Source organism: Dysidea avara, chromosome 12 (assembly GCF_963678975.1).
Source record: "Dysidea avara chromosome 12, odDysAvar1.4, whole genome shotgun sequence".
Taxonomy (NCBI): domain Eukaryota; kingdom Metazoa; phylum Porifera; class Demospongiae; order Dictyoceratida; family Dysideidae; genus Dysidea; species Dysidea avara.
In genome coordinates, this window is record NC_089283.1 from 13755910 (window position 1) to 13768874 (window position 12965).

Here is a 12965-nt window from a genome sequence, read left to right on the forward strand (position 1 = left end):
GTTTATCAGGCATTAGAGTTTGTGTCCACGTCGTGCCTTTAAAAGTTATTGTAGGGATTAGAGGTTTGATTGAAGAAAATACGCGTATAGGCAAACCAGGATTGGATAATGTCAGTGCTAGATGGACTATACAAACACGACTATGTTGACTGGTATAACGTGACAGTAGTTGTAACATAAGGTAGAGAAATAAAGTGAAATACGCCTATTTTTTATTTTAGCGAGGTCGCAAGAAAACTATGATGATGATGACGACTCCTAAAGATTTTTTTATCACGTAACGCAATACAAATCTATTGAGAGATGTTGCGTAATCTAGGACTAATATTGCGAAACCGGTCCTACACGTAAATAACTCACAGTAGTGGCCGCGCGTCTTTTAATTGGGCGTGCGCTTTGTAGTTTCTTGGCCGCGCGACTCACTACCGTGAGTCTTGATTAGAAGTCCTCAAAAAATGTGCACTCCATTAGAGTATTACAATAATATTATCAAATATTGAATTAAATCATGCAATGCAATACATTTATAAGTCTGTCTTCAATAATCATCATTGTATCTACATAGCAAAGAAGAAATGTGAGTAAAGACAAACCTCAAAGTCAGCCTAAGGCTGGTTTTAGGGCCTTATAAAGTACAAAAAGAAGTAAAATCCACACGAAACAGCCAAGCTGTAAAAAAATGGTGCGGCCTTAAAAAACCTGGGTGAAAAAAGTTGTGAAATCAAAGGTGGCAGCCAAGAAATGGCTGCAATGATGATAATGCTAACAATGGCTATAAAATTTATTAGCATTAACATCATTGCAGCCATTTCTTGGCTGCCACCTTTGATTTCACAACTTTTTTCACCCAGGTTTTTTAAGGCTGCACCACTTTTTCACAGCTTGGCTGTTTAACTAAGTCACTCAAAAACTAAAACTGTTGTTAATTATAAAAAAATAAAATAATAAAATAAAAAACTAAAACTAAAATTAATTTTCTATACTAAAACAACACTAGAGAATGACAGGTAAGCATTGTATCAGTCAGACAAGCAGCATTTTAAAAGGTTAACAAGTGTGTTGTTTATTATTTATAGTTGTAGTGTCTCATTATTTAGATCCTTTGGTTATTTGTTTAGTGTTGGTCGTGGTGTTGGTGAATTCACTCTTGGAGATGGAAGTTGGCAGGAGTTTCGGCTATACCTGTGCCCTTCTACTTATTCCATAAATTGCTGCATCATAATACATCCAGAGGTACCACCTGATGACATGTTACCCTTGCTACTGCAGCAGCAGAAAGCACTGTTGCAACATCTGGAAAATTCTATTGCCACAGTTTACAATCTTTGTATGCCATCAGCACAGGAGCCTGTTGTTTACTTGAAATGCCCACTAGAACATGAAAGTGATTGTCCACCTCATATTATGTTACATGGTCCTAAGATTTGTCACTCCAGCAAAGCACAACGTTCCAAAAATCTAAAGAGTTACTATGTTGAGTTGTATGAGCCAGTACATGTGCAACGCCATACCGGTTCGAAAATGTTATATGTTGTATTTGAATTATTATGTGTTATGTAGGTTCATCAACCTAACCAGTGCACAGCTCTTCAGTTGTTAAATCTGGTAAGCTAGGCCTGCATGGTGTGTGTGTATTTGTGTGCATAATCTTTTATTAGCTAATGAACTGCCAATTACTAATATGAAGTTGATGCACAAAATAGTAATTCCTAAAGTATCACCATATTGGGAAAAGCTACATGCATATTTGGAATATGACATCATCACTAAGAAGGAAATAGAGACCAAGTATAAAGGAGATCCACAGCAATGTTGTACAGCTCTGCTGGAAGACTGGATAATGTCAGATAGACGAGTGGGCCCAAAGACATACACCAAACTGTTGGAGGTGCTGGATGAAATGATTGAAATTGGTTCCATAACTGAGCAGATCAAAAATTGCTTAGTACAAGAAAAAGTCATTGAGCGTGAGTTAATCAGTTAGCTGTGTCACAGTTGCCACTTGCCACCTATCAAAACTATTGACTTTGAATTCTTTCTTGTCTTTTTGTTCTAATTTGGATTAAATTTTATGTCTCTGTTTTTGCCCAAAATTCAGGACCAGTAAAGGTTTTGAGCTTGGTTTGTTTTTGGTGCAATGTGTACATATCTAGTTCAAAATAAATGTGCTGTAGCATAAACTCCTTTTAGTGACCATCAACTGCTTATTACTCTGCTGAAAAGTAGCATAACAAACACATTTCATTGCATACTTGAAATTTCTTGCCACAGCAAAGCAAATAGAACTACCATATAGTGTGAAATTTTCGTAGCACAAATTGTTTGTAAAATTTGGTATATAAAATTTCATAGGAAATAATTTTGTGCACAGCTGTACATTGCGAACTGCATTAATATTATTGATACACATGACCAAGATCCAGCTCTAACAATGGCTAGTTAACCTGGAGAATTGCAGTTTAATTCTTGCGTGAGAGGATCACCACATACATCAGGACATATGCTGCCTTGCCAACTCGAGAAAGGCAATATACATGATTCCTTTGCAGTTAGTGTAAAGTTATTGTAGGGCACGTGCCAAGAAAGTTTAGCTCTACATGCTCTTTATTTTTGAGACATGGAGGAGTAATCACTTGTAAGATGATACTCACAAAGTGTGATCTACAAGAAATTCCCCTATGTAGTAGCAAACTGCAGTACTCGGGCCAATTGGTATGTAAACTTCTGATACATAACAGTCTTCGTAATAGCAGGCTACTGCCTTCAGACTGATTTGCCATGGCTTTCTCAACTTCCTTGTTCGCAGCTCTGATTGCTGTTGATAAGATTTTGCATGACAGGCCCCAGTGGGCCATTGGGGGAAGGTATAGTACCGGTGCTACTTGAGGTTATGGGAATTTGATGTGGTTGGTGTGCATGTGAATCAAAGATGTGCCTCCGTAAGATTTTTGGTTTAAAGGTATCCAAAGATGTCTTTTAAAAAACGGCTGAGCTGTAAAATGGTCTCGGCTTTCAAAGAATTGCTGACGTGAAAAAGACATGATGTTAAAGGTGGCAGCCAAGAAAATTAAATCAATGTGTCTACATTAATAATATTTCAGTCTTTTCTTCAATACATTAATCAACTTGCATTATGTATACATATGTGGTTCCTTTTAGGTTGTAGCTATCCCTTCACTTCTGACGTAACAGTTCTTTGTACAACCACTGAATTGTTATCTCTAGGTAATTATAACTATTTTTTAACATGTATATTATAATTAATTTTGTTCTAATAGAGCCACAACTACATCTTGTGTTGAAGGTGGTGGTACCTAAAGTGGCTGCTCATTGGGTAACAGTGGCACACAATCTTCAATTTGATGTGTCCAGGGTGAAAATAATAGAACAGAAATGTAGAGATGATCCTGAGAAGTGTGCCTATGAACTGTTCACATACTGGCTGCAATCCAGTGAGGGGATTGGTCCTACAGCTGTATGCTCAAAATTTTCCTCTTTCTATTCAAATTTCTCCAAAAAATATAACATGCTTATTATTCTCTCATTATTCTCAAAATTATTCCACTTTTTCTTCACTTTTGTAGTTGCAAGACTTTGAAACAATAAAGATTGCCTGTACAAATTTGTCAGAAAAGCTATTTTTGCTAGCAAGATGTTTGGTGACTAGATTAGTGGAATAATCAACTAGTTCATGCCAATTGTTCTATGCATTAGATTATAGAGTATTTTCGATCTATTTTTATGACAATTATGCTCTAAAACTACATCAAAATGAGTCAACTCTTTTACCTATCATCATTCCTGAGATTATTTCCCACATCATTTTAGTTGTCAGCTGAGATGAAGTATTCAAGGTGAGTTGTGGGTATGAAAACGTAGCACATTAAAGATAAAAACCTTTTCTGGTGTGACAGTCAATATAAGAAAGTCAGCTCTTGGTTATGGAACATGTATCAAACTCAAAATTTATGTTCAAAATTTAAGCTCATTTTTCTACTTAAAATATGGTCAACGACAACTCTAACCCAACCAAGTTGCCATGTACTATAATACATATATATATAATAGCCTTTGTAGTCTGACCTATGTACTCCATAATTCAAACTATATATATCGAGTACAAAATTTATGGTGTTTTCAACATCACTGGAAGTGGCCTTACCACTGTGGGCACTTGACCACCACTACACTTTGATCAGCACGAGAGGAACCATATGGCTATATATGTATAAACGACTCAGACACTGATAGTTACTTACAATAATCAAATATCTCTATATAATCTGACACTGTTTGCTGCCACAAAAGGACTTGTTAGCTATATTTATAGTACAACACTATATTATAGTCTTGCATGGCCAACCCACATTTTGTTTTCTCTTCATTATTTTGGTCCAAGTAAATGAAAAAGAAATTAATCTGCTTAGCCACGTGAGACTAATATAACACCACCTTGTTTTGATAATAATGTGTTAGAAACCAAATACATAAAGCCTGTAGCTATAACAGAGTGTGCAATTGACACTAAAACCATATACAGACTTAAGCTTAAAATACCACATAGCTTGGACACTTGAGGTTTTTTCTGCATATAAACAGTATATACCGGCATACAGTTACACTGAGTCATTAACCCCTGCAGGTACATGTTGCCCTGTGAAAACAGCTAAAAGTAGAAAATTATTTCTCAAGAGAAATATATAGTATTTCCAACAAGTAGATTTAATCTAGATGGCAGTTGAGGTTTGAATTGTACAGTTTTATTTGCTTCATTACTACAAGCTCAGGAAATGGTCATAACAGATCATGATCGATCAGACTATATGTATTTTGTGGCTTCCACATACGAAATATGTTGTGAAAACTGTGATTGGTCATAAATAAAAGCTAGCATTAGACACAATATAATTATACTATAGTTAGGCCATGCTAGAATAATTTAGATGCATAATAGGTATCTATTTGAACATGGTAAAATTAGCGACTAGTTTGTGTCTTTGTGATGGAAACAATAGCTAAAGATCAATCGAGATAGTCTATAATCAGGGCCGCCCAGAGAAATTAAGGGGCCCAGGGCAAAGAGTTCAAGTGGGGCCCCAGAGGCAAGGAGGTTTCCATTCTGAATCACAACTTCACCCAAGCTGTATAAGTTGAAGACCAAAAAAAAAAAAAAATGAAAAAAAAATGATCATGACCTACTAATAATGACAATAACTACCCCTCACCAACCATATCTCCTTATTTATAAGCTTGCTACACTGCTCCTCTGAAGAATACTGTGTCTGCTCTATTAGAGTATTTAGATCTGACTGCTCTATTAGAGTATATCGATCTTTTAAGCAGGTCTTCGGGGGGCCCTTCCTGGGGCCCGGGGCAAAATGCCCTCTCTCCCACCCCCCCGTGGGCGGCCCTGTCTATAAGGCCACTCCGAATAAATTTTCTGTTTCCCGTCCTGGACTCAGGCATATATGCACATGATGCGGGCGGGCGGTCCATTTCCATTATTTCATTATAAGATTGGCAGCTTTTCAAGCCATTATTTGCCTGGCACAACCACATAAAAGCATGTTTAAGCTTGTACCTTCCTTCTTAAGTTGTAAAATAACACAAACGTGGAGTTTGTGCTGACTTGATAGCACTGCTGACTCGTGAGCTGACACTGTTTCAAGTAAGCCTGTCAATATGCAAGAATAACCGGAAAATAATGGAAGAATACGGAATAATGGAGTTTTTAGAGCTGGACAGTAACCAGATGCGGGCGGTGGACGGGAAGCAGAGAATTTATTTGGAGTGGCCTAATAGAGCTAGAACAGTCACTGCATGTTGAAATATCCTAATAGAACATTTGTACGTATACCAGTAGATGTATTCGATACTCTAATATAGCAGTCATGTCGAATACCTTCATCATTTTTTTAAAATTTCAAAGTCTTCCATATACACTACAAGCATTACAAGTGACACAAAAGTCACTTAAAATGACACACATGCATGTCAAAATTAAGAATTCCATGATGTTGAGACAAATACCATATCAAGTTACATCTCATACAGATAATGGCGCAATCAAAAAAGTAAACATGCATATATATGCTATTTTTGCCATGTTCTATGTTGGAGAAATTATTGTACATTTAATTTGTCACATGCATGATCATGAAGAATACCCTTAAACTGGCATCATGCAGTGCCATATGAAGATCACATTGTGCTTATAGACCTGAGTATACATGTAATATACTTTTGAGCATGCAATTACATGCTCTAAAATTGTACCTATTATACTCATTCTACTATAAGCTAAGAAGATATGTTACCTAAACATACACCTGTACATAGCTATAAAACCTGTTCAAACACTTTAAACAGGGTGTAGGATCAGGTGTCCTACAGACCTTCAGCACTTGTGCTGTACATGTAAAACATTAATAAATTATTTTAAAAACAGGTAGCTATGTATGTACAGAACAAAGAATAAAAGAGATGAAGAGAAATGGGGCTTAAACAGCCCCAAGACACCCTCCCCCTCCCCCCCATTGCAAGTGAGAATGAGGATAGAATATTACCTGTATATGACCACAGTAGGAATGAGAACCTCTTAATGATGACGGAGTGCAGTAAGGAAAGGACAGCAAAGCCAGCTCATCACTTTTACAGAAAAGCCATCTTCCACTTGCAGGGCAAGAAGAAGGCCAGACATTTATAAGCCATAGTAGTTGAGGCACCCATGCCTCCAAACGTTGAGAACACAAGTGGACTGAAACTTCTATGTTAGATTTCATGAACTTTTTCTTCATACTGATGGCACTTTACACCTTCTGGAAATAGTATAGGGGTTGGATTTCTTAGAAGGGGTAATTACTAGATCGTAACCAAGAAACAGCCCCAGAAGCCAGTCCAGGTGTAGCACCTGCAACATCTTGATTAGCATTATGTAAGGAGAGGGACTCTCCACTCAGAGGTTGAAAGGGAGACTCAGTACTGGAGAAATATCATGACATTAAACCTCAGATGTTAACTCAGCTGTTAAACCTTGGATATCACTAAACTTCTCAATGCACACAACTAGAAACAATTACAAGTTTAAAAAGTCCAGGGTAGTTATGCTAGATGGCTAGCTACCTAATTCAGTTCAATTAATTATTGTGCCGTTATTTCTTACTTTACTTATGCGAATCTATGGGGAAGCAGGGGAACACCAAACAGGAAAAATTGCAGTTCCCTTTTCTGCATGTGTTAAAGCATGTAAGAGTAGTTCAATTCCAACCCAATGAAGCTTGCAATGAAGAAAACCATAAATTCCTGAGATCTGCACAATATCATACAGTACTCGCTCTTAAGTATAAACCGGGCGCCTAATATTCATTATATAGAGACTAGTATAGAAAGATTTATTATAATTATAGCTATTACTGTGCAGAAATCAAAAAAGATTATAATGCACAGGTATTAATCATATTACAAAACTGATTAAGGGAGGGGGAATTAATTACAAAGGGGTGAGGGAGTTCCACAACTTAACAATGGAGGGGAAAAGGAGAACTTATAAGGGTCCATTCTAGTCTGTAGTTGCGTAAAATATCTATTTCTTGAATCACGCTGATTGTGGATACAGGAGTTGGAGGGGATATGTAAATATCTTGTACATAATGATGAGTTTAGCAATGTCCCTTCTGGATTTGGAGACTGCAGGTCTAGAGATGTAGCAGAGGTTACACTGGAATATGGAGAGAAATCATTCAAGCAAAATCTACCAGTTGCAGTGCGTCTTTGAACAGCTTCAAGCTTACATTAGTGTGGGGGAAGAGGCATATATATTCAAGAATTGGGCGAACCATTGACTTGTAACATTGCTTTAATACATGAGGGACGTTGTCTTAAATTAAAACCATTTATACTTGTGCAGCCTTATGTGCTATATACTATATATCAATTAATACTCCAAGGTATACTTGAATTGGTAGTTGTGAGACTTGTGACTTCTCTGATAGAAGAATCTGCAATATTGTAAGTGTAAAGTATAGCTAGAAATTTGTAATTTGTAAAAATTCACATTTAGAAAGGCATTTGCCACTTTTTTTTTCAAGGGCATCCAAGTTTCGCTGCAGTGAGATACAGTCTTCCTTCAAGAAACTATAGGAATAGAACAGGACACCATCAGCATAGAGTCTTTCTCTGTTATGAGCACACAGGGGGAGATTATTGATATACATTAGAAACAATAGAAGCTAAGGCAGTTCCTTGTGGCCGCCTGAAAGTACACGAGTGGCTTGACTTGTCATGCATGTTGTCTACTACAACATGTTGAGATCTGTTGCTTGAAGCCAAGTTAATATTGGTCCACAAATTCCATAATGAGATATATAGTTTCTGGTATACTTTATCAAATGCCTTGCTGAAGTCAAGAGTTAGAACATCACACTGGCCTCCTCTATTTGTACATTCAGCAAAGTCATTAACAGCGGTAATTAGCTGGGAATCACAATTAACTTCTATTCATACAAAAACCATGCTGTTCGTCACACAAAATTTCACATCTATGCAAATGTTTCAAGCCTGTTTCTTAAAAGAAGTTAGCTTTGAGATAGCACCTGCCCTAACATTAGCTCCATTGGGCCAGGGTACATTTGCCAGAGGTCTGGAAGCAGGCTTCAGTTGTTCCTGTTTTCAAGAAAGGAAACCATTCAGACCACTACAACTTCAGACCACCTGTATATGTGCTAACATATCATCTACTCAAATATATCTGAAAAATTATCAGTGCCATTAGCCTTGTTATAGGATTAATGTTACCCAATAATTCAGCAACACCCTCAATATTATGGACTTGACATGTACAAGGGAGATGATCTCCTTCCATAGCTGGAATACTGGAGATGTCTTCGTTTGTAAATACTGATGAGAAGTAATTTACAAAAATATTGAGAGTCAGTGAAAGTTTCACCTTGAAAGTTAAGTGGTCCCACACCACTGATGTTATCTTGTCTCTTACTTTTGATGTAAGAAATATTCTTACTTGAGTCTACCATATGACATATTTATTATACGCAAAACGACATTCTCATTGACATTCTTTTTTAAGATTATGGTACTTGGTCCAGTGGCGTGCTTCATTTGTTTTATTATCAAGTATGATTGTAAATTCATTTCTTTCTTCTAAATAGGATAATGTGAGTAGCTGGTTATCCACAGTTGTCACAGTTTAGTATTAGAGGAACTAAGTCTATAGTAAGAACTAACTACGGTAGGTCTAAGCACATAATTATTAGCTACTGGTTGTGTATAAAAGTGTTCCACAAAGTTTCAACAGACAAGGATGGGGTGCGAGTTAATCCACCTCCAGATCTGCTTATGATCCTTGACATCTGACTGATGGCCCTCACTAGTTGAGTCCTGTGATGTGGTAAGTGGGAATAGTGGTCATGAGGCACTCTATGTCAAATCATTAGTAACCAACCATTTGTCTCACCCCTGCATAAGAACTATTTACTTATGGCCTCAAGCTGATTTTGATGATATATAGGAACAGAATGATTAGTTTTCTCTGTAAAGATTTTACTACTAAGTGCACTTAACTCCGTTAAAGGTTTTTGACGCCCTCTGCCCCCTCTTCAGGAAAACAGTTTAATTATGGATGATGATGCTAAGGCCACTGTATTTAACCAGTATTTCTAATCTGTGTTTACTGCCGAAAGGTTGTCAGATCTGAGCTCTGTACAATCTTCTACTGCTGCCCAGTCTTCAGTTATTGATTCCATCAATTTTACATCAGATGATGTTTTTCAGGAATTAATTAACCTTGATGTCTCTAAGGCTTGTGGTCCTGACCTTATTCCTCCATTATTATTAAAGAAGGCAGCTGCTTACATTTGTGTACCTTTTTCTAAACTGTTTAATCAGCCAATGTTAACTGGAAAGCTGCCACAGGATTGAGTCACTGCTAATGTTGTTCCTGTATTTAAGAAGGGTGATCCATGTCTTTCTAGTAACTACAGACCTATTAGTCTCACATCTATTATTGTTAAGGTGATGGAGAGAATTATTCGTTGTCAAATTGGATCTGCCCTTTCCAATCACTGTAGACTTAGTAAATGTCAACACGGTTTTTGCCCAAACCATTCTACTATTTCTTTATTGTTGTCTGTGATTCATAACTGGGCCCTTTGTCTTGAAAGTCAGAGTACTATCCACTGTATATTCCTTGATTATGCAAAGGCCTTTGACTCTGTCCCTCATGAGCGTCTGCTTATTAAACTCAATGCAATAGGGATTACAGGGTCACTTCTGAATTGGTTGAGGGGTTTTCTGACCAATCAGCATCAACGGGTGGTGGTGAATAGCTGCTACTCTGATTGGTTACTAGTTCTCTCGAGGGTGCCCCAAGGTTCAGTTCTTGGACCACTACTGTTCCTCTTGTACATCAATGATTTACATGAAGTCATATCTCACTCTGAGCTTAATGTTTTTGCTGATGATGTAGCACTGTATAAAGAGATTAAGTCCAGTAGTGACTACAATCTACTGCAAGAGGATTTGAATAATGTCTTTTTCTGGTCAGAACACTGGCAACTTCGCCTTGGTCCACCTAAATGTGAGGCTCTGTGCATCTCAAACAAGCGTTCTCCAATTACTACTACTTACTCTGTGAATGATATTCCACTTCAGTGGTCCACCTCAGTACGCTATTTGAGGCTTCATAGTACTACTAATTTATGTTGGTCTAAACATTGTAAAATTATTGCTGCTAGGACTACCAAATGTTTGAATTATTTACGCCACACTCTGTGGAGTGCCCCTCCACAAGTTAAATCTACTGCCTATAGATGCGTTGTCTGCCCTTTGTTGGAATACGGATGGAATCCTTTTACTCAAAAGAACATTCAGCTTTTGGAGAACATCCAACGTTGTGCTGCTTGTCGGGTATGTGGTAGTAGGTGGGATCCCTCTATGTTTTCATGGACCAAGTCATCAGATCAATGTTTGGAACAGTTGAGATGGCCATCTTTAAAATCTCGCCATGATTATCTTTCAGTCAATCTCCTTTATGATATTATTAACAATAAAATTGCTGTCAAATTTAGTGACTTTTGTTCTTTTGTGTCCTCTTGTACGAGACGGCATTCACTTTCCATTCTTCCACTGCAGTCTACCATCAATGCCCTACGATATTCTTTTTTTGGCAATACACCATTTATATGGAACAATATTCCTTTTGACACTTTAATTTTCCTGGCATTGATTGGAGTGATGATAATTTTTCTGGCAATTCGTATGAGCAGGAATTCTATGATACAGTACAAGAATGTGTTTTATTTCAGCATGTTAATGAGCCAACACGTTTCAGACCAGGTTCATCCCCCCATGTACTAGACCTAGTACTTACCAATGAAGAGAACATAGTGAAATCCATCAAATATTCTTCTGGGCTGGGGTTGAGTGATCATTTGTGTTTGAATATTTCTCTTTCATGTTCTCCAATAACTATCAACCAGTCCAGTGATGTACTATCTTACAATTTTAACAAAGGGGATTATATGAAGCTTAAAAGCCTCCTTAACGAAACTGCCTGGTTGACGGAATTACAGGATCTAAATGTATGCCAGTCTTGGAATTTTTTTATGCAACGTTTTAAGTCTGCTATGGAATGCTCTATCCCAAGGTACCATAAACCCCAATGTAGAAAATTACCATATACTAATCATAAAGTAATTGATCTTAAACATAAGAAGGAAACATTATGGAAAAGGTTCCGTAGAACTGGCAATCATTTGGATCATCTTAGGCTTACTGAAGTAAGAAATTCGCTTAGACACCTTACACGTGACTTGAGATCTAAGTTCAAGATGAGAATTGCTAAGGAAGTGAAGACCAACCCTAAAGCTTTTTGGCGATATGTAAATTCTAAGGTCAGAGTTAAACCCTCCATTCCTACCCTGGTTGATGAGTCACTTAATGATACTGAAGCAGCAACTGATGAAGGTAAAGCGGAAATGTTGAACAAGTTTTTTACCAGCACATTTACCAGAGAATCCATGGATAACATCCCTGAGTTTCAAGACTGTGACTTTGTAACTAGTCTCGATGGCATATCAATTGATGTAGGCATTGTAAAAGAAAAGTTGTGTGATTTAAATTCTAGCAAAGCTACTGGACCTGATGAGCTCCCCCCCAGAGTGTTGAAGGAAGCTGCTGCTGAAATAAGCATACCTCTGTCTATAATTTTTAAGAAGTCATTAAGCGAGGGTAGACTACCCCCCGACTGGAAAGTAGCAACTATTATCCCAATTTTCAAGAAAGGAAACAAATCTTCACCCTGTAATTACCGTCCTGTAAGTTTAACATCTGTTGTTTCCAAAGTTTTCGAATCTATTATTCGTGAGGGAATGTTAGAGCATTTGTTTAACAACAATTTGATGTCACCATGTCAACACGGATTCCTCCCTCGCAAGTCTTGTATGACACAGTTACTGTGTGCACTTGATGATTGGACAGAGACTTTGGACAGTGGTAATTCAGTAGATGTTTTGTACCTTGACTTTAAGAAGGCTTTTGACTCTGTTCCTCATGAAAGGTTGCTCAAAAAGATTTATGCATATGGTTTTAGAGGTGATCTGTTTAATTGGATACAAGACTTTTTGAAAGGACGCAGACAAAGAGTTTCTGTGAATGGTTCAATGTCTGGTTGGAGTGATGTAATAAGTGGAATACCTCAAGGATCAGTCTTGGGTCCTCTCTTCTTTGCAATTTTCATCAATGATCTGCCATCATTATTAAGGAATAAAGTTCTTTTATTTGCAGATGACACAAAAATATATTCCAGCATTAGTCGTGCTAACCCAATATCCTCCCTGCAAGATGATATTAATGCTTGCATTGAATGGTCAGTAATGTGGCAGTTGCCTTTCAACATTTCTAAATGTAAAATACTACATATAGGTCAGTTTAATCCAAGATATTGTTATAAT